This window comes from Cyprinus carpio, chromosome B16 (genome assembly GCF_018340385.1).
Source record: "Cyprinus carpio isolate SPL01 chromosome B16, ASM1834038v1, whole genome shotgun sequence".
In the NCBI taxonomy this organism is placed as follows: Eukaryota; Metazoa; Chordata; class Actinopteri; order Cypriniformes; family Cyprinidae; genus Cyprinus; species Cyprinus carpio.
The window spans coordinates 18588601-18616356 of NC_056612.1; the positions used below are offsets into that span (position 1 = coordinate 18588601).

Genomic DNA, 27756 nt, shown 5'->3' on the forward strand with positions numbered 1-27756 from the left:
TGCGGAAGAAGATACTTGAAGAATGTAAGTAAGCAATGGACAAAAATCCTGCTATATTTCTCAAAACATGTTCTTTAATGTTCCACAGAAGAAAGTCATACATGTTTTGAACAACATCAGGGTGAGTAAATGAGGATGTAATTTTAATTTTAGGGTGAACTATCCCTTTAAGATGATCATAAGCGGTCACTGGTCAGCTGACACAAATGACCGTGCATTTACACCTGGCACTAATGTACATTTTAAATGTGTCTCCTCTCTCTGCACAAATGCTGAGGCAGAGTCTATGATTCCATGCCAAATAAATGAGCAGTATTAAAGTTCTGAGCTACTTTGTTGAAATAAATGAAAAATATAAAAACTAAAAACTAAAAGCAGTCATTTCAAATGCTACCAGTGAATTTTAGCATTATTACATTGTAATAAAGAGAAAAATGGGGTTACTTTTTATAGTATAGTTATATTTAAGTATTGAGTAATATTAATTAAGTCTTTGACTTATATACTGTAGGGTTAGAGTAAGGAGTAGGGTTTGGCTTAGGGTTACATGCAAGTATGCATAACATATAATTACATCTTAAAATAAAGTGTTAAACAAAAAAAACTTAAAATAAAGTGTTAATCATTGGTTAATCATTTTGAGATTGGCTAAAGATTACATGTTTGGTTGTTACCGACTATGTCAGTTTTGAAATGTACACAATTTTGTAACACACATGCATATTAAGGCATATAATTAATTTTATATGGACTATATACAATTCAAAAATGTTTTTAAAGATTAATTTTAAAAATAAATGTTGATGATCAAGCTAAATGTCATCTAGATAATGAAAACGAGTGTGCACAATTAATTAAATATACAATATTGGCTGTTTTCACTAAATAAAGACATTTTTGTTATTGGCCATAACCAATATGATATCATTATATGTGCATTGATAGTTATTTCATTTGAAGGGTTATTTAAAACCCTTAATTAACCAGCAAAGTCTAAACCTTCGTTTAGTTTAGTGTTTGATTTATAAGTGAGCACGAGCATTTACACTATATAAATGCATTGTGGCCACATGTTTTTGCCCACATTCAAATGTATTTAAAAGTGGTAAAACTCTAAACAATTTGTACTGTTTACACTAATATTTAGCGCTGTCTACTTTTGATGATACACCAGGTGTAAATGAGGTATAGAAGTTCTTCCTACCGTTTCTTGTTTTCCATTTTGAAACAGCAGCATAGTTGGCAACAGAGTATTTTCAAGAGTGAAAAATTATTTTTGCAAATAAATAGATCTGTGTCGCGCTTCTGCTAGGAGACAGCCTAACTCACGCCAGGGTTCAATAATTAATTCCTGTGCTGAGAGTTTCAGAGACGTGCTGATTGGAATGATTTTCTCTTCTTCTTTTCCTCTTTTTTTCTCCTTCTCTGTTATGATACAAAGGAGGCTGTTTGAAGTAATTTGTCCCAGAGAGAGTGGCTTGGAATACCATACAAGCTTTGATTTAGCAAAGCAAATTTAATTTTGTTTGCTTTATGCAAACCAGCCAGGACCGAAGGGGCTTTCTCTGATTTCGCTTTGGGGTGGGGGAGGTATCCGGTTCTAATGGGAGCGTGAGAGAAGCATGTTCACGAACGGATTCGGTATCTAATATAGCATGCGGTTCAAAAGTACAGCGCCCATCCCCCTCTTCCACGCCTTGAAATAATTGTCTGTGTTGTCTTATTTTTGTACCTTTCATCCTAATAACGAAAGCAATTCCAGCTTCTTTTGTTTTGCTTTTGGAGAACTGCCTGATGTGAATGTTTCCTAATATGCTTAGCTATTCTTACGGTTGTGTGTCTAGCTGTGGTTATGGATCTATTGGGCACGGTTCGCAAACCTTTACCATTGCTCTCTACGTGCTATTGTGTTCTAGTCCATATAGCAAGGCTTTCTCTTCAGGGTCAAACCATCTACTGTTTGCAAATTGTCTCGTTCAGCAAGGTACAAGCAGCCACTCAGGTAGGATTCTCAGTAACAGCCCTTAATAACAGTGGTTTTATAATGAAATGGACAAAAACCATCCCCAAGGTCACAACTTTAAAAACATTGTATCTCCAGCACTCATTCCTGCATACTTTGAACTGTACTTTGGCTGTACCATTTACTTAATAGCATTTTAGTTTGCCGTTCGTAACTGAACAATGTAGAAAATGGGTGGTCTACTTTTGTTGAAAGACTGTTCAAGAAATAATGAGTATATAAAGCAAAAGCCCATTTTTTACCGTTTTATATATATAAATATAGAGAGAAACCTCTCCTTGACTAGCCTCCGTTCTTTTGTAATACAAAACTTATCCAATATCTTTCAAGCTCTCTCCGCAGTTTAAAGGTCTTAATTGGATTCCATCAATATATTGCTTGACACAACCTCAGGTCCGCCACATTCCCTCTCAACTCTGCGGAGGGAAGCCGCCTCATTCATTCCGTCAGGCTTTGTAATGCTGTGAATATTCTTAGTTAAATTGGCAGTTTTCAGAGCTATTATTTAAGCCTGATTGGACTGCAAAAGCATGTTTTAAATGAAGTGAATGTCAAGAAAGAAAGAAAGAAAGAGAGAAAATAGCATGTTACCTCTACACACGGGTCCGTATAAAGTATTTCGCTCTCTGTAGGCTGACTCAAGTGTAAAACTTTGTAAGTATATGTATGAAAGGTACAAATGACTAGGTTATTAAAGTAGAATTAGGCTGCCAGGCTTTGAGTAACAGTCAGCCCTGACGTTCTCTCACTCTCCTTTTTCTTTCTTTGTTCCATGGCTATTGACGGGCATGGAGAGGCGTTTGATTGCCAAGACAGCAGTGACAGTGCCTGACCCTGACCCAATAAAAGGAGCAGACTACCACATCCATGACAGGTACATCCTGGCACAATGCATCTACAATACACTCTACAGAATATTGAACAATTAGATCTCCCGTGCAGCGGTTGGTATTGAAATCTCAGCAGGCTTTGGTAAAAATACCTTGTTGTATTGACTTGTACAGTTAGTCGTATTTACTGTACTGGATGTTAACAGACTTCTAGCTGGAGTGACAATAAATCTGAACTTGATTTGGCCTTGGTTTACCAGCCCAGGTCTTTATTAGTACCCTGTTAGGTGTTACGTTTCTTATTATGATACAACTTAAGAACTGTTTACACATGATTAAGCTTCAAATCAAATATGATTTTAATGATTTCAGTGGTCAAAAGACTTTCAAGTACCAACCCCTCCTTTCTTATTCTAATTCAGAATGTTAACAGTTACTCACACATACGTTTTATGTATGAAACTGAAGTCATGTGATACATACATATATATATATATATTAATATACAAAAATATACATATATACTATCTTTTTATTATTATATTTTTAAAAATACAAATTTTATTCTTGAATTTTCACTTACAAGTTCTAACTGGCAAATAGAATTTCAGAATTTCTTGGTTTGTCATCCTTTTTCTATATAGACAGCAGCAGTTTGTTTAAAACATGATTTTCTGTACCATGATTTAAGATTGATCAATCTTGATATTCAATGGAACAAGATCTGACTGTCTGTACAGAAAAAGTCACATGATCAATGTTATAAAATTGCTTACATTTGATTAGTGACCTAGAAATATTTTAGATGAATTAAAATCCTAAAGCCTATTGCCATTTTCAAATCCCACATTTCCAATATGGACTGACTTTTGAACCCAACTATATATTCTGATGCAAAGGTGGTCTTTATTTAAGAATATTTTGACATTGTGTTTTATTTTTTGATACTTTTTTGTAACGTTTGACATTACAAGGGCATGTGAGCACATCCAAGCACATTTACTCACTTTGATTTACTATAGTTAGAGAATAGCCGGAGCGCTCGCATAACATAGGTTTCAAGAAAATCAAAATGAAGGGGGTTTTAAGCACACGTTCCTCAAGGCATCACATAAACAGTTTTACAGCATTTTTACAGTGCTTTTACAATGTCACGCTGTCAAGATGCCGGGTTTTTGTCGCCATGGTTTTTTCCTGAATGATTTTCTCTTTCTCTCATTTTTTTCTACATACAGAATCATATAATAGAATCCCTAGTAATTACAGTGTGGGGCTGAAATAATAGATTAATCAGATTAGGATGATTCCGAACAAACAGCGCCTTTTACTGAAATGTATCGATGTTGTCTGATGTAGCAGAGGCGTGCTAATGCCTCGATCACATAGCTTTCCCATGCAGATTGCGCTAATTATATGGAGGTGATAATGTCATGGATACACGCTCGCAGTCTAGCGGCAGGATATAAGACGTTTTATCAGGCCCGTTCAGGATGGATGATGGAGGATTGGAAATTGCTAGTGCAATTAAAATGATGTAGAAGTATGCGACGGGTCATTTTCTGCCAAATTATCAAATACCTGTATAGCAAGGGTGTGAAATATTGGATTCTGTTTGGCTGATTTTAGCATAGTGGTTAAGGATAAGTGGTCTTTGATTGGTTGTGAAGCGATAAAGGGCTAATTTTGCACTCAGCTGTTAGCAATCTGGGTTATAAGATTAAGGGGGAACTTAAAATAGCCTGACAAAAAATATGCTAGTGGGTTAGCTATGTTTATACATTTGGGCTGTTGCCGGGCTGAAGGACAGATGGCTCAGCTGCAAGGAGGTGCACAGCGACTGCGAAGCGTGACAATTTGTTAAAAAAGAAAAAAAGAATGGCTGCATATCCCAGCATCCCTTGTGTGTACGTGTGTGAATGTGACCTCTGAGGAGAGTCAATCCCAAACCAGATTAATTGCACAGGAAAAACCCCAGCCCCCATATCCCTCCAAATATAAACACGTCAGCCGACACACGCCGCTGCAATCTGGAACCAGATTTATTGCCCAGGAAATATGGCAGCCTTTTTATTGGTCCAAATACTTTTCACTCATAATTTATTGGCTGGTGCTAGGCCTGCTGTGATGTCAGTGAATCGTCCCTGCCAAGAACATGAGAAAAACAGAGCGAGCGAGGGAGAGAGAATCTGTTTCATTCATGAAGGGCTTAGGGTTTTGTCAATGTCATAGTTCTTTTCTGATCACACACACTCATCCACATCATTTCATTTCCTCAAATCTTTATTCCCTTCACTACAGTGACATGTGGTAGGCTTCTGAAATCGTAAGGCCAAGTCTCCTTTCTGCATTCAGATTTTTTAGTTCATTCTGACTCCATTTGGGAAAAAGAGTGGATTTTGTTGTTCGAGTATTATTATTAGGGCTGTGAAACATAACGCAAACAACCTCCAAACAATTACATTACTGATTTTTTAGTACTTTAACTACATGTTGTCAATAAGTCAGTATCTGATTTAAGGCTCAAAACTGCAAGCTGTATATGTCTGATTCACTAAAAAGAACTGACTCATTAGAATCTTTAATTTGGGAAATAGACTAGTTGTGCTGTATGCTTTCGATTACTTCAAACTAATCAGTTAGAGCCATTCATTTTCATTACATTACAAATTCATTTTGGAGGTTGAATTATACTCAGTAGAGTCTTTTGTTTGGGACTTGAACTAAACTGGTTGTACTAGATGTATTTGATCCATTGGAGTCATTTGTTTAGGAGTCAGACTACAGTGGTTGCTCTTACGATTCATTCGTTTTGTATTGAAGTTACACTCATCACATTTTCTGTGATGGAACAGATTATAACTATTAATATGATCATTATTATTAATAGTGATTTTTTTTTATTTTTCATTTAGAATTGAATGAATGTGGTGAAGTCAGAGAGAGGAGTTGTTTACTTCATATAATATAGTCTGTCCATTTGCTACAGTTTGACACATTCAGATCGATCTGTGGACTTGTTGACTGGTAGAACTATCGTATTAATGTGGCAGTCTGCCATTCACAGTGACATGGACGCACTTCTTCCTCTCACATGACTTTTTTGCCTGAATTTTATTATTATTATTATTATTATTATTATTATTATTATTATTATTATTATTATTATTATTATTATTATTACTGGCTCCCATACCTCCACAGACAAAATGACTCTAAAGCATTTCACATTCAGATCGTACAGAGAGAGATACCAAAATAGTCACTTCTTCAGCCGATGAAAAACAAAGATGTGCACACAAGGCCCAGTTACAACTCTTTCCTGACCTAGAAACTAAAGAATGTAAAGCTGTGGAAAGAACAGCACGTACAAACAAGCTTAATTTCATTTAATCTCTTTTGATAGAATAGGTGAAACCACAGCAATTATGGTGTCAGAAGTGTGCAGAAATTGGAGAAAAGAAAAGATCAAAGCAGCCTGTCCTTTCTTAAAAAGACAAAATGAATATCAAGGAGAATGTGAGAGCAGTGGGGTGGGATATTTAGAGAAAGAAAAAAAGGCAGATAAAAAATGAAGTGAAATGCCAATGACTCTTTTGAAAAATGATGCACGATTTATGAAGGACTATTAAAATGTTTATATTTACAGCATTTTGTTCTGTATCAAAATAATTAATTGCCACCGTTTGCAAATTAAATGTACATTACAACGTAATTAAGAAAGCAAATGAGTCCAAGCTTCCCTAAAGCATCGAGAGAGAGCGAGAGCTTCAGAGCGAGAGAGATAGATAATGTACATTTTAAATGTGTGTTTGAGTTAAATAGTTGCAATACATTATCTTATTAGATGTATGTTATTGTTTTGAGGCTTCGGTTCAGTGTGTTGTTATGGATCATCTGGGTCAGGCCGGTATTAATGATAGCTGGAACGAGTGGGGCGGGGCCGAGAGCCGTGGGAACAGAGCGAGGCCGGTGGAGTAATTGAAAATGAGCGACACCTGCACCACTCACCAGTCTCGAGTCCCACGGAGGAGCTCCGGAAGGATAAGAGGAGGAGTAAAGACAGTACAGGACAAGGGAGGACCAGGCCTGGATTTTCTCTCATCCTTTACTGTCTTTACTCCTTCTCTTATCCTTTCTGCCTCACTTGTCACAATAGCACTTTGTATTTCACACCATTTCTTTACCCTTGAATTGCATTAGATATTTCATGTGCAGTATTTCAGACATTGACCCTGATCTTCTCTTGATCTATAGGTGCTTCCCGTTATAATACAAACAAGTCAATACACAACACTTCAAACAGATGCTGCATTTTCCTGGCACGTTCACTGTCAGCCGCTGAAGCAATGTGGGGAACGATGTCTATATCGCAGCCAAACTGCGGCCCATAAAGTATCATTTTTTGTCATAACCTTCCCTCTTTAGAGAGAAAACAGATATAAAAGTATATAGCGTGTGCTTTACTGTCACCCCTTCACCTTGCCTGGCAGCTGCACGCGCTGCTGATGGATGCCCCGCGTCACCTACCTTTTAATTGCTCGTAAATTTTTGATCCAGTAAAATGCTGCATTCTTGGAGCACAGCAGCTCTAGGAAAAGCAGAGAGTAAAACCAATACAATAGGGAAAAAGCAAGAGAGATTTTGGATTATTGCAGAAAATAAGCTCTGCGACGAGCAAGTTTATGACTCTAACAATTTTACTTTTTAATTATGACACTTTAAAAGCCATTGACTGCAGGACGATTGAACCGGAAGTGATAAAATGCTAACTTGTTGCTGGACTTTGGTCTAGGAAAATACATAATTCCTGCTGCATTCTATTTCACTAAGCTACAAACATTTATTTATAATGTCACTGTCACCTTCATCTAATGGCTCACATGGGTGTCAGATTTGTCCAATTGGAATTATAGTACATTTTATTGTAGCCATTTTGCCATTTTTATTCAGAGAGAAATGCCACAAACCAGATTTGAACCCATATGAGCAATATATTGTGTTAGAGCACACGAGCTAAACACTTTTCCATATACTCCAGCACATTCAGCACTTTAGGCGCAAACTTAAAAGCGAACTAGTAATGTAAAGTAAATTAACTAGCCCTCATACTCCTCTAACTTCCTTTCATCATTGCTCTCTGTCTCTTGTTCTCTCTCCCCTGCAGCAAGCACGTTCCTTCTCATCAGTCAGGACTCCAGTGGAGATTTGTGAGGGTATGAGAGTATAAACACATCCTCGTCCTGCTCTTGAACACTTCCAGACTGGCCCTCACACAGCTCTGACTGACTGTGAGTCAGAGGGTACACACAACAACAGCACAGCGTCACACACACACACACACACACACACACACACACACACACACACACACACACACACACACACACACACACACACACACGCTGACCAGCGGCCTGACAGAGAGTGAATGAGATGGGTTAGTGTAATCAACCCCAGTAATGTCACCCCCAATTACTCATTCTCTTAAAAGGCTATTAAAACATAATTGCCGAACGATTTACATCCCTGTTAATGCAGCCACTGATAATTTATTATTTTCCATAAGCCTTTCTTTTTTTATGCAGACAAAATGAGAGAGAGAGAGAGACCGTGTGAAGAAGAAGAAGAAGAATATCCTGAGTCAGTGGGGAAAGGGATGTTGGCTGCAAAGTAAAGTCATTTAAAACCCACCCAGATGCCTCCAGGTTAGTTTATAATAAACAAAGCACTAATATACTGTATGCTAGCGGACCAGATAATATTCAGGTTGAAGAGAGCCCAGTATTATTGTGTGACTTCTGTTTGTGTTGTAATAGGAGATTTAGTTCATACCAATGCATTTGATCCTAAATTATACAAATGTCATCCTATGTCAAAAGTGAGAAAAAAAAAAGGATTTATAAAGGCAAAATCTGATGTGGAAATGTTCTTAAGCATACACCAAGAGAGCATGCATACTTTTTGCATACAAAAAAAAATAAAAAATTAAACATAAATAGAGAAATCACAACATTCTTTAATATATATATATATAAGCAAATAAGCAACTGCGTTGTGATAATTGTGCCACTGAAATGAATTAATTATGATTTAGAATAATATTATAAGAATAATATATATTTGTGCTACTCCAAAAATAAATATCTGTGGTACATGTATAGCCTAGTGAAATATAAATTTACTAAAATGTACTTGAAATACATTTATTTTATGCTAAGTATACTACAAATGCATTTACATGTTTATGTACTTAATATAAAACCTGTATTTTTGGTATAACTGTACTTTTGGTATACTAAACTGGTATACTTACAGTCTGTTAAATTGGAACAACTAATTTTGTACTTAATAGACTTTAATTGTCTGGAAGTAATGCTGAAGTCCAACTAAATATATACTAAAGTATATTTAATTATGCTAAAGTGGAACTATTCCAAGTATACTTTAGCTACACTTTAAATATCTTACATTTAAAGAATTTCAAAGATCATACAGTCCTCATCATACAGTGACATTAAAACTCATTTTACTCTTAGTTTTAAGAAATGTGCATTGTGCACAAGTAGTACTCCAAATGAAGTTTAGTTATAATTTTCATATCACTAAATCTCGATATGCGATATAAATGTGTTTATAGATTTTAACTATACTTGGTATGAAATAAATGTATAAATATATTACTTTTTTACTAGGGTACCCTGAATAAATGGTTTCAGAAATTGTCATACTGTACATTCACATGTTGGATTATTCTATGCATATCTTTATAAATGAGGCCCCAGTTATGGATCAGGTTTAATCTAGCTATCAAGTCTGTCCTTTTACCTTGTTTCTCACCTCCCCTGCCTACAGGAATCAGAACCTTGTTTTCCCCCCAGTGTCCTACTCTAATTGGTGCTAATAAAGATCAATTAGAGTAATTAAGTGCTTTGGTTGAATTAATCTTGGCTGGTGAATATATTAGCTTGGACTCGTTACACTCCTCCTTGCTGAGGTTGGAGAAGATGATCCCAGGGTCATCCCTTTCTTTGGTTTGAGGCGCCAGGAATGCCTCACCTGTGTAACTGTTTTGCATTTCTCAGGACGGAAACACTGTCCATTAAAGCTGCTGCTTAATCTCCTTGACCATAGCTGGGAAAACCTATTTATACCTGCCCATCTCACCATATGCTCATGTTCGCTCGCACTCTCTCTCTGTCTCTCTTCCAAGGCCTGTGTTAGTGGAAAGCAATTGTGTGGAATGTGTAAGAATTAAGTGCCCCATCATTCAGACTAGACATGCAATTAGATGAGCTGCGGCAGTTTCCAACAGACAAGCACAGAGTCTTGTCACTATAACTCAGCCCTTCCCCCTGCCTTTCCTTTTATTCCATAAAACACACACATACTCACAAACATGTGCTTATTTAGACAATCATTTTTTTTTCTAATTTTGTACTAGCTTAAAACTGTTGAACTAGTAGTTTTGCTCGCTGTGTAGCTTTTATTAATGTATGCAATGGGAGTCAAATTATGATTAAAAAATAAATAAATGTATATTAAATACTGCTGTTGAAAAAGTTGGGGTTGATAAGGTTTCTCTGTTTTTGAAAGATTATTATTACAATTTAAAATAACCCTTTTTCCTTTTTCCTGTGATGACAAAGCTGAATTTTCAGCAGCCATTAGTCTTCATTGTTACATGATCCTTCACAAATCATTTTAATATGCTGATATGTTGCTCACTTATTATCAGTTATTGAACTACTAAGTATATTGTAGAAACTTAACGTTCTGTAAAGTTGCTTTTGCAACAATTTGTATCGTGAAAAGCACTATACAAATAAACTTGAATTGAATTATTGATTTAGTTGATTTATAATGGTTCATGTTATTATCAGTTTAGAAAACAATTTTTACTAATAAATACTGTATTTCTACTTAATAAAAGGCTCAAAACAACAGCATTTATTTGAAATAAAAATCTTTTGCAACATTATAAATGTCTTTACTGTCAGTTTCGATCAATTTATTGAATCCTTGCTGAATTAATTTCTTTTATTAATTTCTTTGGGGTCTTACCCCAAACATTTGAATAGTAGTGTATCATGGTTTCCACAAAAATGTCATTCAGCAAAAATAGTTTTCAGCATTGATAGTAATAATAATAAAAAATTTTGAGCAGTAAATAAACATATTAGAATGAATTCTGAAGGATCATGTGACACTGAAGACTGGAGCTGAAAATTCCACATCACAAGAATAAATGACATCTAAAAATATATTCAAATAGGAAAAAAGTTATTTTAAACTGTAATGATATTCCACTGTATTTCTCTGTAATATTAATATTTTTTACTGTATTTTTTGTCAAATAAATACAGCCTTGGTGAGCATTAGATACTTTTTTCAACACCATTACAAACAAATCCAAACTTTTGACCAGTAGTATAGTTTTTTTTTTAAAAAAAAAACCTTTGCTTGTGTTTATACTGTAATAATGATCTACTTTTGAATTATGAAATTCTTCAGTAGTTCTTGGTTAACAAAAAATGTTGTACAAGCACCCCCAAATGCCTGGGAAATGCCAAAATCTAGTTACGCCAATATGCTAGTTGTAACAGAAACTATAATGGATCTGACTGAGTTTGCTGTGTGTCTGTTTTTCGTTTTTCTATTTCCTCTTCACACCCTTGCTAATATTTTTAGCATGTAGCTGCTAAACCATCCAGAGAATGACTATTGATACCAGGATATGTACTCGGCACAATTTCCACTAATTCTGATCAATTTCGTTGACTCGCCAAGTACAAAATGGTGAATTGCTGGCGTAGAGGGATAATTGCCTTTCATGCACCGAATTTGGCATGCACTTCTCCCACTAGACCTAGTTGAAACGGTGCCTCTACCCCCAAAACTGTCGTCCTTAATGAAATGGTAATTACTAACACAGCAGAACAGCTGAGAGGCTCCGCCAAGCCAACAAGGACAAATACAGGAAAAAGAATTAAGAGAAGTAGAGGGAAACGGAAGAAAAGAAAGAGCAAATAGGGAGAGGAATGAACTGGATTTCACTAAGCTCTCCGCTACAAAGCAGTAGGAGTCTGATAGCTTTATCGTTTCAATCATTTGTCCACAAATTAGTGGCATTTCTGAAGATTGGCCACGTTTTGCTCCGTGAGAGTGGCTATGCCGGCATGGTAATTGATTGCTCTCTAAGTGAACATGTCTTTAACCTTTCTGAGGCCGGGCCCAGTCGGATGCCATCAGTCCTGTCAGAGTTTTAGATGCCTGGAGCCATTTATCTTTGCATGCTCCCTCGTTCGCTGCCCAATTTGTAGCCGGTGAGGCACTGTAGGTGGTTTAATTATGACCGGAATGGGAAAACAAAACAGAAATGGCACAGCACACAAAGGGCTCCACTGTGAGCAGAGTGTCCACGTGGGCCTTTGCCAGCAACCCAGCACCCTGAAACTGAGACACAGAGGAGGCTGAACCACAGCCAACATGAACCTGAGCCAACATGGAGACCGAAGAAACGCCCTTGTGTGCAGGACTGTGTGTGTGTGTGTATGTGTCTGTGACTGTATTAGCTGCATGTGAGTAAGTGAATGTGAACATTTTGGACGCTCCTCGGTGTTCAGAATTATTATTTATTATTCATTGTTATTATTAGTATTATTATAATTATTATTTCAAACCAAAACTTTAACAAATTAATATGAAATGTCGGAATATGAAGCAGTGACCACTTTAGGGTTAAGTGAATCATGAATCCATTTAGGTGATACTGAACTTTTATAATATTATAATATTATAATGATAACTTTGATATTATTATATTATAATAATATTGACAAAAATATTTAAATGATTTATTATTAATTATTTATAATTAATAATTATTTATTTAATATATATATATATATATATATATATATATATATATATATATATATATATATATATATATATATATATATATATATAATATATATATCTGTGTGTGTGTGTGGGTGTATACATACATATAATGAACATGAAATTTTTTTACTTTTGTCCAGCATTCATTATATGTATATACGTTACTGTTCAAAAGTTTAGGATCTGGATGATTTTTTTTTTTTTTATGTTTTTGAAAGAAGTCTCTTATGGTCACCAAGACTATTATAAAATATTATTACAATTTTTTTAATTTATATTTTTTGTAGTATTTTGAATTAATATCTATTTTCTATTTTAATATATTTTAAAATGTAATGTATTCCTGTGATGGCAAAGTTGAATTTCCAGCATCATTACTCCAGTCTTAAGTATTACATGATCCTTCAGAATCATTAATATGCTGGTCTGGTGCTGCAGAACATTTATTATTATTATTATCAATGTTGAAAACAGTTGTGCTACTTAATGTTTTTGTGGAATCTGTGAAAATTTTTTCTTTGATGAATTGAAAGCTCTAACGGGCAGCATTTAATATGGATTTTTTAAATAATTTATAAAAAGTTTTTATACTTTCACTTTTGATACATTTAGTGTGTCCTTTCTAAATAAAGTATTATTTTAATGCAATCAATAATCAATATCTGTGATCATAATTGCTGCCACTGTATCTGAATAATAATTGACCATCCTAATGAGGATAAAAACAGGCATGACAGCACAGTCACCATTCATTTCCACCAATAAGACTTAATAAATAAATAATTTTACAACAGAAGACATATCAAACCCCATTCTACCTCCTTCCTTTGACCCGTCAATCACTGTCCAAGACATCCCGCCTTCATTTGCAGTCATGAGCCTGTTAGATAATCAACACAGCCAATCATAGCAATGGCCCAATCACAGCGCCCCTGCAGCAGGAGAGATGGCAGACATCCTCCTCTGGCTTCTGAAGAGTGGCAGTTTCACACACTGTCTGTCACCGAACTGCTCAGAGCTCTGATTGGATAATGAGAGGGTGTTAGGAGATCTACTGTGTCAGAGCAGTGGCACCAGACATTGGCAACTGTGCAGTGTGTGTGTGTGTGTGTATATGTGCTTTTGTGTGTCTGCCAGGCACTGGAGATGTTAATGAGGCTTGTTTGCTAGTTTGTACACTTGATACGTCTTTTTAGGGTTCATATATGTTGGCCCTTGGGTGATACATGACTTCTCACTCACATTATCTGATAATTATGATATTATAAATATTCTTCAAATGTTTAAAGTCCGCAGTACGGTGTGTGTGACCGCATAGACCGATGCTTTGACAGTGTGTTCAAAACAACAGGGAATATTAGTTTTAAACTTGGAGAAACACAAAATGTGTCTCTTTAAAATATGTCCATATAAATATTTCTGGCTGAATGAATAGCGAATTCAAACAAGCTGTCAGTCAATACAGGTGCGTGCACTGTTTTGAAACCAAACACTGCAAATGAACGTCCAATCAAAGCTGCTATATACCGTGAATGCTTTATGTGTGTGTGTGTGTGTGTGTGTGTGTGTGTGAGGTTAAGTGCCTTTCTTTAATGTATTCTCAGATTTCATCTGCTCACTCACAAGCCATATATTCTCAGGTGGTGGTGTTGTGTATGTGTGAGCGAGAGCACCATGACGGGCTTGTAAACTGGCCTGCGGCTGCTCTCCCGGTTGCTCTCGCGGGCAGATAAATTAATTAAAGGAATACATTTTTTTTTCTCACTTTCTCTCTCTGAGCCAATTACTTTGAGCCTGCGGATTGTGTGTTTTACTAGAGAGAGTCGAGCTAATTAAAGATATGGCGTGGGACAGAGAGCACTTCTGCCTCTCTAACCTGATCCTGTGGCTCTGAGTGGCACAGGATAGAGATAATGATGGAAAACAAACACAAATGCGCCTCCACCATTAATGGTTAAATCATAAATGCTTGCTTTTAAAGAGCGGTGTAGGAGGGTGCTAGACTGAGAATGTGTGTGAGAGAGAAACTTTTTTTCGTATATGTCAGACTGAGCGTTTCTTTAGTGCAGTGTGGGAGTTTGTCTTGGATATGAGAGTGTTATTGTGACAGTTCATGCTAATTATCCATATGAAAGGACACCCATTGCTTTTGGACCAAATATTGTGTTCTGGGGCATATTGAGAGGTTAAATGTGATCGTGGCAGCTTGACGCTGAACTTTGAACCTGATGAATCTTTGGCTTTCTCTCTGTGTAATTAGGAGGTGCTGGATAAGCTGCACAGATTTACACAAAGGCAAATTCTATTACTCACTGGTTGCTCTTTTGTAGTTTTATTCTTACCTAAAGCTTTAATCTGTGCTTTAAGTCATTTTACTTCTTAAGTACATGTAACTTGATTTAAGAATTTTTACAGGAAAACAAGACAAAATATTAAGTAATGAAGAAAATGATTTTTGCAGTGTGGATTTTGTTGTACCAATTATTATTAATCATTTGAATGTAAAATGTATTTGCATTTTCGCATGTTTGCATAAACACCAAAACATATATTATTAATATTGTGTCTAAAACTTGTCCGGTCTCCATAGGAACCCATTCAAATAGTGCCCATCTGCTTTTAATGTAGCTAATGTCACAGCTTCGTGTCATCTACACACTCAATAAACTAGGCACTGACAAATGACGGTCATTGCGACACTAAAGTGATGGCGCTATGGAGCCATGTGCTTTTTAAAAACATTTTAATAGGTTTAACATTATATTATCAGCTCGTAATATACGCTAATTTGACTAGAAACACCGGAGACTGGAAATGCAAAGCATCGTTCCAGTTAAGAGTCAGGTGTGACTTCCATCTATATGTGAACATTTTGTAGAATGTTGGTTTCTAGAATATTGAATTGTACTAGTTGAAAATAATATCTGTTCACTTTATTTTTCAGCATGTATGTAATAGATGTCTGAGACTTCTGATTTTTTAGTTGCTCTCGGTTATGAAATCTATTCTGAAACTCCTGAGATAACAGGAGACTTTCTCTCAGGAGAAAAAATCTTAGAAACAGGCTACTTTAGCAAAGTCTCCATTTGATATACATTTAACCTCATCGGTGTTTAGGAGAAATGACTGAAGTATAAGAAAGGTCATATTTGGGATTTTTTTCTATCCATTTCTGTGCTCAGCTCTAGTCTTTTATCCCATAAACAAGAGTGTGCTGGTCATTGTGTGTGAGTGCTCATGTCTACTGCATGTGTGCATATTCATAAGCGTTTTGTTGTTGTGGACGTTCTTTGGTGTGTTTGCGTTGGTTGTGCATGCTCTTGATTGACAGGCGGGCAGATAAACTGGGATGCATGTGTCTGTGTCTCAATGACACGCCGCTTTGCCCAGAGGGACGGGGGAAGTGGAGCGCTGCACTTCCTGCGGAGGGGCGGGGTCCTCTCTGCGGGGGTTTTTGAGCTGGCACACGCGCGGGCAGCCGCTTCGCCACCTCCACCCCCGCAGGGGAGAAAGGGACCCTCTTCTCAACTTCCACTAATGTATAATTCATGCTAAGTAGCAATTTTGATGTTTTGCTGGAGGGATAAAGAAATCCAAGAAATTCATAAATAAAGTTCCCTTTTTTCTCATCTCTAGTTAATTTATGTTAACACACAATTAGCTGACACAGAGCCTTGGATGTATGGCTCCCCTACAGTTGTGCCTGCACTACTGAGAGAGACATGCTGAAAAATGACCCAATAAGATTGGTCAGGCTTCCCCAACAGGAGAGGCTTGTCAGGTGTCACTTGTCTCATGTAATGGACCTCGATGCCCTATGGGACAGCCAAAAGTCCTCTGATCCAATCACATCTTCTTATTATCCCTGTAACGATCTTCGCAAGAGTTTCTAATAGAGCAGAAACCGCACTGTTTTTCTTATCTGCTTGGTAGCTTGTGGACTGTGCATCTCTATGGCACACAAACACAAAATAATCACTTCAATGGCATACTCTTTTGATATTTTAAAAAGCATCAAGATGTTTTGGTATTTGTAGTAATTTATATACTCTATAAGTGGGTATGTTGTAAAGTTTGATGACATTTTTAATATTTATTATTTATTTTAATATGTATTTAAATGTATAAATTGCTGTCAATATTCAGATTAATAATAATATATACTGAATATATTGATAACTGTATATTTAATATATACAGTTATAATATATTTAAACTTATACAATAATGGTAATAGTAATAATAATAATTATTATTATATATCTGTTGTGTGTGTGTGTTCACAATTTTTGTATGGTTTTACAGTTTCTCATTTTTGTAATTGCTGTGTAAATAAATATAAATAAATAAATAAAGAAGTTTAATATTTTAATATATGCAGTACATATAAAACTGTGTGTGTGTGTGTGTGTGTGTGTGTGTGTGTGTGTGTGTGTGTGTGTGTGTGTGTGACCTTGGACCACAAAACCAATCATAAGTCGCACAGATATATTTGTAGCAATAGCCAAAAATACATTGTATCAGTCAAAATGATCGATTTTTCATTCAAAATTCATTAGGTTATTAAGTAAAGATCATGTTACATGAAGATATTTAGTAATGTTCCTATCGTAAATATATTAAAATTGGGTTATTTTGAATTTTTGATTAGTTGACTAAGAACTTAATTTGAGCAACTTTTCAAATAGTTGTATCTTGGCCAAACATTGTCCTATCCTAACAAACCATACATCAATAGAATAGAACTTTTCAGATGATGTATAAATCTCAGTTTCAAAAAATTGAGACCTTATGGCTGGTTTTGTGGTCCACGGTCACACACACACACACACACACACACACACACACACACACACACACATATATATATATATATTTTTTTTAAATAACTCGTTAATTTACAGTAGATTGTAATGTTTTTATTTTGGGTTTATTATATTTAATGCCTCTTCATGGAACTGCAACACAAAATGATGACTTCAACTACATGTTATGTGATGTTTTTTTTTTAAAAACCCTAAGACGTTTCTGTTTTTTATAATGTGATTCCTGAAACAAATGTAGTATAAGGGTTCTTGCTTTTTGTTAAGTGGACGGACGGTCGATTTTGAACTGACTTCAACTGTGCAATCAAGAGCTGACAGAGAGTGAGCAGTAATACGGTGACAGTCCTTCTAATGGAGTCACTTTCTGCTCAATCCACTGATCTGAGTGCAGGTGTGAGGCAAGAAAGCTCACTATATCACCAGCCATGCCAAAACTTTCATCTACCCCCGCCAGTTTTTTCATTAAGGCCTTTTTCTTCACGCAATATCATTTGCTTTGACATTTCGGCGGGATGTTTTTAGCACCACCTCTGTTTCCTCTGCGCTGTTTGAAAGCCAGTGGTCATTTGTCAAATGGACTGATTTGTTCTTTAGCCCAGCAAAGAGTCCCAGTGCTTTTCAGTGTGATTTAGCTTCGGCATTGTTAATGTTGCAGTGTGTTATCAAATATCTAAGCTGCGCAGATGGTTAGATTCAGCTTGCAATGTGTTTTCTTTATTTAAAGGATGCCATTAAAGCATTAAACCAGCAAGAGAGCGCGCCAAAATTCAGTCTCTGTAGTGCCAACACCTTCAAGGTCCCAGTGTGCGTGTGTTTAATTAAGACCTTTTGTCTTAATTACTTAATCACACTAATTAGTCACAAAGGTGAAATAGAGCTATACTGTAACTGTACACTTTCAAAAACAGACTGTAATGACAAGATGGTGTTGCTTACTTGTTCTTGAAAAACTCAGTTGAATATCTAATATTATCAGTTTTGATATTTTCATATTCTGATCATATATCCAGTTCATAAAAAGATAAATATATATGCTAACTATCTATAAGTCTCAAGTCCCCTATAATATATTGGATAATTTGACCTTTAATAACAAGGCAAATTTAATTGAAGGTGTAAAATGTCAAAAGTGGTGTGACTCCCTGAAAACTTCATGATGTTTATGTATTAATAATTCATAATGTTTGTAAAATGTCTTTTTCGTTACTTAATATATTTTAAAAGATTTTTGAAAATAGTGATTAAGATTTGTCAATATTGTAATGACAAGATAATGGTGGAAATGTTGTTTTTAATAGATATTTTGGCCATATATTCAACCCATAAAACAAGATGAATATACTACTTAATATGCTATTCTTTAGGTCTTTAGTCTTAAAATATCAGACAAAATATATATATATATATATATATATATATAAAACAAGGTATGGTTAGTTGTAGAATGTTATGTGGTATGACTCCCTAAAAGTGTAATGATAGTTAATTAATTAATTTATGAAGTTTCTAGAAATAACTTTTTCTTTACTTTTTATCTTGAAAAATAGACTTTAAAACTTATTTGAAAATAGTTATTAAAATGTTGTAATGACAGGATGATGAAAAGCATTCTCTAAACTCAAAATGTCAGTTTTGAAAATAGTGATTTACATTGATATTTCAGTATGTTTTTAGAGTTGTTAGTTGATATACTGTAACATGATAGTTAAAAAGATGTTGGTAATCATTTTTGATAATAAATCATCAACTCAATCAAATTACCTCATAATCAATTAAAATAATGTTTATGATTTTGATGTTTTATGTTGGTTTATTGTATATCTATCTCACGATAAGGTTAGTATACTGCTTAATGTAATATCATTAGAGCTGACACATCAAAATCCAAGTATGATAAATGTTGAAATCCACAATAAACTACAAGAAAATGTAACGATACATTTTACATTAATATTACACACAGAAATATTAAGGGAACTTTGTGATTACAAGAGCTGTAATGGTGTCTGTCACCTCTGTATTACTCGGAGAAGGCAGTTTGACTCCTCTCTCAACATTTAATCAAATTTCCACTCTCATAAGTGTCTTTTTTGGGTGTCAGCATAAAAATCTGTGTTTGTCGTTCTGTAGGTGGAAAGCGCAGCTAGCGTCAGCACTAGAGAGGTTCACGGAGGGTCTCCGTCACGTCCTGCTTGCTCGGTGCACCCCGGTGGACAGATGTGGATGGGGAGAGGGTAACAGATGAGGAATGGTCTTGGCTTGTCACCAGGGCAATGTGTAAGGCTGGCCGGCCAGTCGGCTCGCAGCTTGCGCCTGCATTCCCCTTCGCTTAATTAGGGGTTGTTGGTACCACAGAAGGTGTCACCAACCTTTTCAGTCCAATAACAGATGGTGTTCTTTTTTTGAGGTCCTGCCAAAGCCCACTGTCCCGCTCCTGGGAAAATGACCTAACTCGTAGGCAGCTGCTTAGTGCGGCTTGAGTGCCTCTTAAAAGAGACTTCTATCAGGGAATTAGCAGGACATACCACTGCAGCCCGAGGGGTGTGAGTTTGAGATGAGTCCACCTTTAATCGCCCTCTCTAAGCTGTTCTGAGGGCCGAGCTCGTCGTTCACATTGAAATCCAAAGTGACACTATGGACGGGTGGGAGAAGGGCCGACACACTGACCGTTTTACGTGGCTCAGAAAGGCTTGCCGCTCCCCCCTCCCAAAGCAGATGGTGTGTATAACAACACAGAATGTGGTCCAGGGGAGGTCAGGGAGGGACAAAAAGTGAAAGGGTCCCCAGACAGTTGGGGGAAGAAAAGGCCTGCGGAGCGTGAGGGAGGAGCCAGGGGGAGAGAGAGAGAGAAGAAAGGGGGAGAGAAAGGAGAGAAGTTTTTCAAAGCACTGGTCAGTGAGAGGCTAAAAGAGGAGGCAGAGAGCGTTGGGCCGCAGATGCGATATGTGAGAAGGCAGGGGGTCGGAACTTTACAAGCTGCATGCTGGGTACACACAGCACTACTGCTGTCAGTCACCAGCTCACTTGGCTCCTCTCTCTTTCTCTTTAGACTTCTCTCACCCTGTGCATTAATATGATCAATAAGTCACGGCAACATATGTTTTTTCCATGATTTTAACTCGTCAAATAATGTAATCAATTTGATCCTTCATTCCAACTACATTTTTCATTTTTTAATAATTCTAGATTAAACTCAGGTTTTTGACCTGTTTAATATAATTTAAATTGAAATAAGATATATATAAGAATATTAAAGTGTTGATTCAACAAGTTGATTATATTATATTATGACTTGACTAATATAATATAATATAATATAATATAATATATATAATATAATATAATATAATATAATATATATAATATAATATATAGAATAGAATAGAATAGAATATAATATAATATAAAAAGTATATATATATATATATATATATATATATATATATATATATATATATATATATATATATATATATATATATATATACATATGATAAAACAGATGTTTAAAAATGCAATCAATTTATATATTTAATGAAATGTAAGTTTTAATTTTTATTTTTGGAATATAATATCATATGCATCGAGATATATGCATTTTTTTTCATGTTGAGTGCTTGCAAACAAAAGTGTCTGAAGTCTGTTGCAAATACTGCACAAATCATTTTAATTTTAGACAGATTCCACATACCAATGCTTTCGCAAGTCACCCATTCAGTCTTTTATGTTTTATTTTATCTGAACAGCTTGGTCTCCAGACTTTTTCCACACACCATCAATAGCAAAAGAAAAGCCTCTCTTCTCCTAACAAGCATTTTTCCTTCTGCTGTCTCTCCTTTCCTCTCTATCAATCAGATGCCCAAGCACATTTACGGGCATGGAGAGATTTGCTGTATTGATAGATGCAGACCCTGAACTTTTAATAGCCTGTGCTGGTGGCTTAGGTGATGGGTGTGAGATACTTTTAATCACTGATGAGACAGAGGATCTTATCTGATGGTCATGCTTCTATCAAAAAGTGCTCTGGCACTTACAAAATAGCTCATATGTGACAGCATAGTCTCAACCAAATGAATGCAGACCTTTTGAGTACCTTACTGCTGTGATATGACTGGTTGCTAACAAACCCCTCTGAGCCAATCTAAAGCTTTGATTGGTGAAAAGTGTAGGTCACCATAACAGTTCTGTTAATGTTAGTTGACATGGATCTGGAATCCGTTCAGGAAGCTCCTACTCAAATCCACAACAAACATTCTCTTTTCACACTATGCCGCAAATGAGCCAATTCATTTCCAGCCGATAAGAGCTCACGAGAGGCCTGATTTCAGCTTAATCACTTCATATTCTTGGCGTACGTTTGTGGGTATGTTGTTCAAACGTTACCTCCCTGTGTTGTGTGAGAGCTCTTAGTCATTCTTCGAGAGATGTGTGTGTGTGTTAATGAGAGTGCACAGGGAGCCGGGCTGTTTAACAGGAGTCATGTCTTTGTGTTGGCCTGCGTGGAGCGCTTTAGTTAACAGTGAATAATGGTGCTTGATTACAGCCCATGAGACGGCACATTGCTTAAAATCAATTCTCAATGCAATTACCCACCACAAACGCCTTCCCTCTCTGCCGGACAGAATAGGAAGTGATTGTGTCAAAGGACAACATCATCTCTGCAAATGACTTGTTGCCTCTTCATATAGTGGCAGAATATCAGTCAGGAGGCCTTTCAGCACACTCATTCTCATACTGTATGTACATATTCACACCTTAGAGAGTACAGACATGTTTACGTGTTGATTTATTTGTAGACATATTGAGAGAGATGCTTATCAGGCTGTATACACACACAGGAAAAGCTACAGTCAAGTCCAATAACAAACACAAATACACAATTGAATTATTGATACCTGTTCAGCTTTGCTGTCTTTCTCAGTCTCACAGTTTTCCCAGTCCTAAAGTTTTATAGGTGAAGTTTTGGTTTGTTATGTGCAGGCCTGGTGTTTCAACAGGCTCTGAAGTTGCTGGTTGGTGCACAGAAAAAAAATGTAGAAGTAGAAGAGTTTAAGACTGTAGAAGATAGTAGTGTACAGTATTAGTACGTGTTTTTCCATGGGTTATAGGAGAGACCGGGGGTAACATTAATTGTATCTCAGTAACTTAGAGTTTTGAGTCAATTTTTTTGTTGCTTTTGTTAAAAATGTGTCCTTTGGCTTCAGCTTATTTCACTTATTACAAATGTGTTTGTCTAAAGAAAATGAGAAAATGTTTAATTGTTTTAATTTTGCTTAAAATAATAGGTTGTTTCAGATTCCACTGTGACAACTTTTTTTGTTTTGTTTTTGCTACTTTTATTCTGCAGTGATCAAAGTAACATTAAAGACATTATAATGTTACAGAAGATTTCTATTTCAAAAAATTCTACGTAAATATTAAGCATCACCTTAGCCTTAGCCTTAGCCTTGATAATAATAAGAATCGTATTGGCTGCTGAAGATTATTTTTTGCCATCACAAGAATAAATTACATTTTAAAATATATTAATAAAGATAACAGGTTTTTAAAATTGTAATAATATTTATAAGTTTTTATTCACTGAAATAAAAAGTGTGACAAATAACCCCAGTCTCCCCCATGTGATAAAGAGAAAGTGTTTCACTGACTTGTAGGCTTATAGCTGACAGAGAAACAAAGGAGCATTTGCAGGTCAGTGTGTGTGTGTGTGTGTGTGTGTGCTCTTTCTCTTCTGGAGGTCTGTGTTGGACTGTTTTTGTGTCCAATTCATTAGTTATTTTATCAGGCTTTGAGTGATGAATGTGTCTCTGTGGAAACCACTAGTAAACTGTGGTGATTTGTCTTTACAGCCTGTAACTAACTTGTTTGTAGGTTAAACACACAAACACACACACACACACACACACACACACACACCAGTAAGCAGAGTCTAGAATCTAGCAGCTGTGCATTTGACCCTTCGATAAGCTCCACCTTAAAACTGGTACTAACCAATCCTACCTTAGCAACTGTTTCTTTTTGCCATATTAGAATTGAATGATTTCATAAATGAGTTAGGATACAAGTAATCAAAAAGTAGTCTTAGTTAAATTACATAAAATGTGTATCTGCAATTTTTGTCATGTAATTTGTAATCAGTATGGAATACAGTTTTTAAGTAATCTACCCAGCTCTGTGAGCGGCCTATTCAAAGATAGTTCCAATTCATTCCTATTGGACGCTTTGTAAAAGTCGTCTGATTAGGCAATAAAGTTTAATGACGGGCGAGATCTTTATTATTACTTAAATTATTTTATGTATTGTTATTCTGATTTTTGCAGGCACCCACAAAATCTGTTGTGAGCTGGAGTCATGTGAGATTTTAGGCCAGAACACCCATGTGGCACTTTGTCTCTCTGTGTGTCCTGATCCTCTCTCTCACTGTATCGAACCTCTGTATCTCTCTCTCGCTTTCACACTTGGCGTCTTTTTTTCCCTTTCCCTCCTTTGCTGTGAAATGTCAAATGGAAATTCAGTTTTTCTGTTTATTACCCAATAGATGGAGGCGACATCAGGATCACATGATATATAAAGTCAGTATTGCATAGAGAGAGATTGTGTGTATTAGTCTGTTTGTGTGCATGTGAATGTTTATGTGTATATATATTTTGGAGAGAAATGAGAATGGAAACCTGTAAACGGTTCGTGGTTCAAAGAAAATAGAGGTCTGAAGACGAAAGGGACAGACACACGCACATGCCGACCCCCAATCCCCCCCCACACAGATATTTACTGTCGCCTTTGTGACTGAGACCCGGTTCCCCTCACATAAATACAAAGACAAGGCCCAAAATGCGTTTTTTTAATGACTTACAGAGGGTTCAAAACACTACAGAAAATCCTACAAAATGGCATAGTGCATTCTCTGGAAGTCGTTCTTTAAAACTTTCCTGTGATTACTTTCAGAGCAAACTGTTTACATAAATTGTGCAAAATAATATGTTGAAGATATAAATCTCATGTTGTTCCAAATTAATATGACTGACTTTCTTCTGTGGAACACAAAATGTGAATTTTTTTACCTTTTTTGTGTCCACAGAAGAAAGTCATACAGCAATATTGTTATTGTTTACTAAAACTATTAAAAATTATTTTTGTTAATGGAAATAAATCTGAAATATAACACATTTTTACATGAAAACTTTAACGAAAATGTAAAATGTTGCCAACTAGCTGAAGAAAATTAAATTGAAGTAATAAAATGACTAAAATCAAAACTTGAAATGAATTAACAAGTAACAAATTAATCAAAATTAATAAAAATTAATTAAGGCTAAATAAAAAATATAAAAAGTTAATAATAATGTCAAAATGACAAAACAAAACAACACTTTAAATTAAAAAAGAAAGCTGAATAAAGCTTATTAAAAATACTATTAAATCCTATAATAGTATATAAATGATAATAACATAGCATGTGTGTTTGCAACAACACGGTTATGAGAATATTTGTTTATGGATAAACTAACCCTTTAATACCATTTGTACCAAATTCCAGTCAGATAAATACATCATTACCAGCTTTTAATGCACTTTCAGCCCCCTATTTCTTCCCCTTCAGCCCTTCACCATAACGCCCCTCTCTCGCTGCAGAACCGCGCCTATAAGACAGGGCTCTGAGCAAGTGTTCCAGCTTCCCGCTGTGTTTACATGGAATCCTGGGTAGACTCCAAGGGTTCCCAGCCTGCGAGACTCAATAATGTGAAGCCTAAACCATGAGGCCCACGCAGGCTAGTCTGTGACTGACAGCACAACACACAAACACCGTCACCATCACATGAGCAGCATTGCCCAGACAGAGGGAGGGAATACCCATATGATCTCCAGTATACCGAAAGGAGAATCCCCTCCCTCACTCAAATGCGTGACTCACAAACACATCCGGGAAAACACACTGGCCCAAAGTGGATTTGTAGAGGTGCATATTTTTGAATGTATTTGCATAGCTAATGAGTTTAGGGATGTTAGTTGTGGTTTATTTATTTATTTGATATGAATTTTACGTGTGGTGCTGTCAGTGTGTGAAAGTGTGAAAGCCTAAATTCAGTCTTTTAAAATAGAAAAAGGTAATTGTGACTTTTATCTCACAATTCTGACTTTTCTTTTAATTGTGAGGGTATATCTCACAATTCTGACTTTTCCTCTTAGAATTGTGAGCTTATATCTTGCAATTCAGTGAAAAAAAGAATTATGAGGAAAAAGTCAGGATGAGGATTGTGAGATAAAAAAGGTGCAATTTTTAATTCTGTGGCAGAAATGGGCTTCCATACAAAAGTGTGTTATATGCCATTCTAGAGATAAAGACGAGCAACAAATGTAGCCCTGCAGAGAATGACTGATGCGATAGAGAGAGAAAGGGAAAGCTGGGGTTTAGCCAGCGCTACAGTCGTCCACACTACCGCTCTCCTGCTGCTCTACATATGTACACCCAGCAAGAGTCCTGCTGGCGCACCCCACTGGCCCACCTCTACCGCCTCCTTTCTCGTCTGCCGCTCACCGTATGACCATCTCGCATTATACGTCCTCTCTCTCTGCACCTCTACCTTCCCATCTCTTCCTCTCATGATATCTCTTTCATTTCTGCCTGAACTCCACACAGCTCTCCTCATCTATCTCCTCCAATCTGTCCTGTCCCTATTCTCACTCGTTCCCACTGTAGTGCTATCCATCTCCCGCAATCTCACTCTCGCTCCATGAACATGCCTGTGTTCTCATTTATAAAAACCTTTGCTTTCATCTGTTTCAGACCCCGTGGCTACTGTTTTCCATCGTTCTCTGAGTGCCTTTAGATGTTGCGCTCTGCCATGACATAATATTGTATTGCTCATGTTGCGTGATAAACTCATATTCCATGTCACATTTCATGTCTGAGAATGAGAAACAGTCCTAGAAATAATTCAAAGAGTCATCACATGTCTACAGTCTACAGTGGGCCCTTTTCATATATATATGTAATACCATTCAAGAGTTTGAGGTCAGTACCATTTTTTATATATTTTATTTATTCAGCAAAGATGCAAAAGCTGATGAAATTAAAAAAAGTGAATGTTCTCAACTATAATAATACTGATGAATGTTTCTTGAGCAATAAATCAGCATGTTAGAATGATTTCTGGATCATGTGACACTGAAGGCTGGAGTAATGGTTGCTGAAAATTCAGCTTTGCCATCACAGGAATAAATTATACATACATTAAATCATTTAATTATATAGTTGAACAGAAAAGTTATTTTAAATTGTAATTATTTCACAATATTACAGCTTTTACTGTACTATTGATAAAAAAATGCAGCTTTGGTGAGCATCAGACTAAAAAAAAAACTTCATAAAAATGTATTTAAAAACTGTATTTATATATATTTCTTTATTTGTCAGGGTTCATACACATTTGGGATAGAATTCCAGTTTTTAAAATGCATGCTGAAATTTTTAACCAACACTGTAAATGATAAAGGAAGTGAACAGCATTTCTATATGAGAGGTTTCTCTCTTGGTTGGGTTAGAAAGGGTATTGATCCACCAGTGGTGTCCAGTGGTTTATTTACCTACAACAAATCGATGCTGCGCTCAGCTGTGGGATCCTCTGACCTGATCCTTCTTAGAACATGTGGTGTTACACGTATTACAAGCATCTTCAAGTGTTCTGCTCTGCAGATAAATGAGGCATTCTAGTACCCTATTTTGTTAAAACAACACTAAGTCATTAAATATAAAATGCGTACCTTGATTTAGAAGATGTTTTTATTCAAAGCAACTTACAGTAGCTACATTCATGTCTGGAATGGTCCCCCTGGAGTAACCTGGGGTTAAGTGCCATGATCAGTGGCACAATGGTGATATAGAACATAGGCTGCTCTTTGCGGGAATCAAACCTGCTACTTTTTAGTTACAATTGCTTGTCATTAACCACTACACCACCCACAGTTTTGACATCTGGTGGCAGTGTTTTTGCCAAGAAAGACATGTTCCTGGATCAGCATATTTTGTTGGTCCTGGAGCAATGTGTGTTCAAACATAGTCCTAACCCTAACTCATCCAGAATCATCAACTACCATTAAAAGATGGATGATTGACCTGGATGTTGATCCAAGAATATATTCTGCTTACATTTTTACATTTATCCATTCAATAAAA

At 36.1% G+C, this 27756-nt stretch overlaps 1 long non-coding RNA gene across 4 annotated transcripts in view; it reads left to right on the plus strand.

The window, feature by feature from the left end:
* Positions 1-599: 599 nt before the first annotated feature.
* LOC122140004 overlaps positions 600-27756 on the plus strand; it is a 33693-nt gene continuing 6536 nt past the window's right edge. For all 4 annotated transcript variants that reach the window (XR_006156730.1, XR_006156728.1, XR_006156731.1 and 1 more), the window contains exons 1-3: positions 600-2897; positions 8018-8141; positions 8439-8558. This is a non-coding gene — a long non-coding RNA (uncharacterized LOC122140004). The remainder of the gene's footprint in view (positions 2898-8017; positions 8142-8438; positions 8559-27756) is intronic.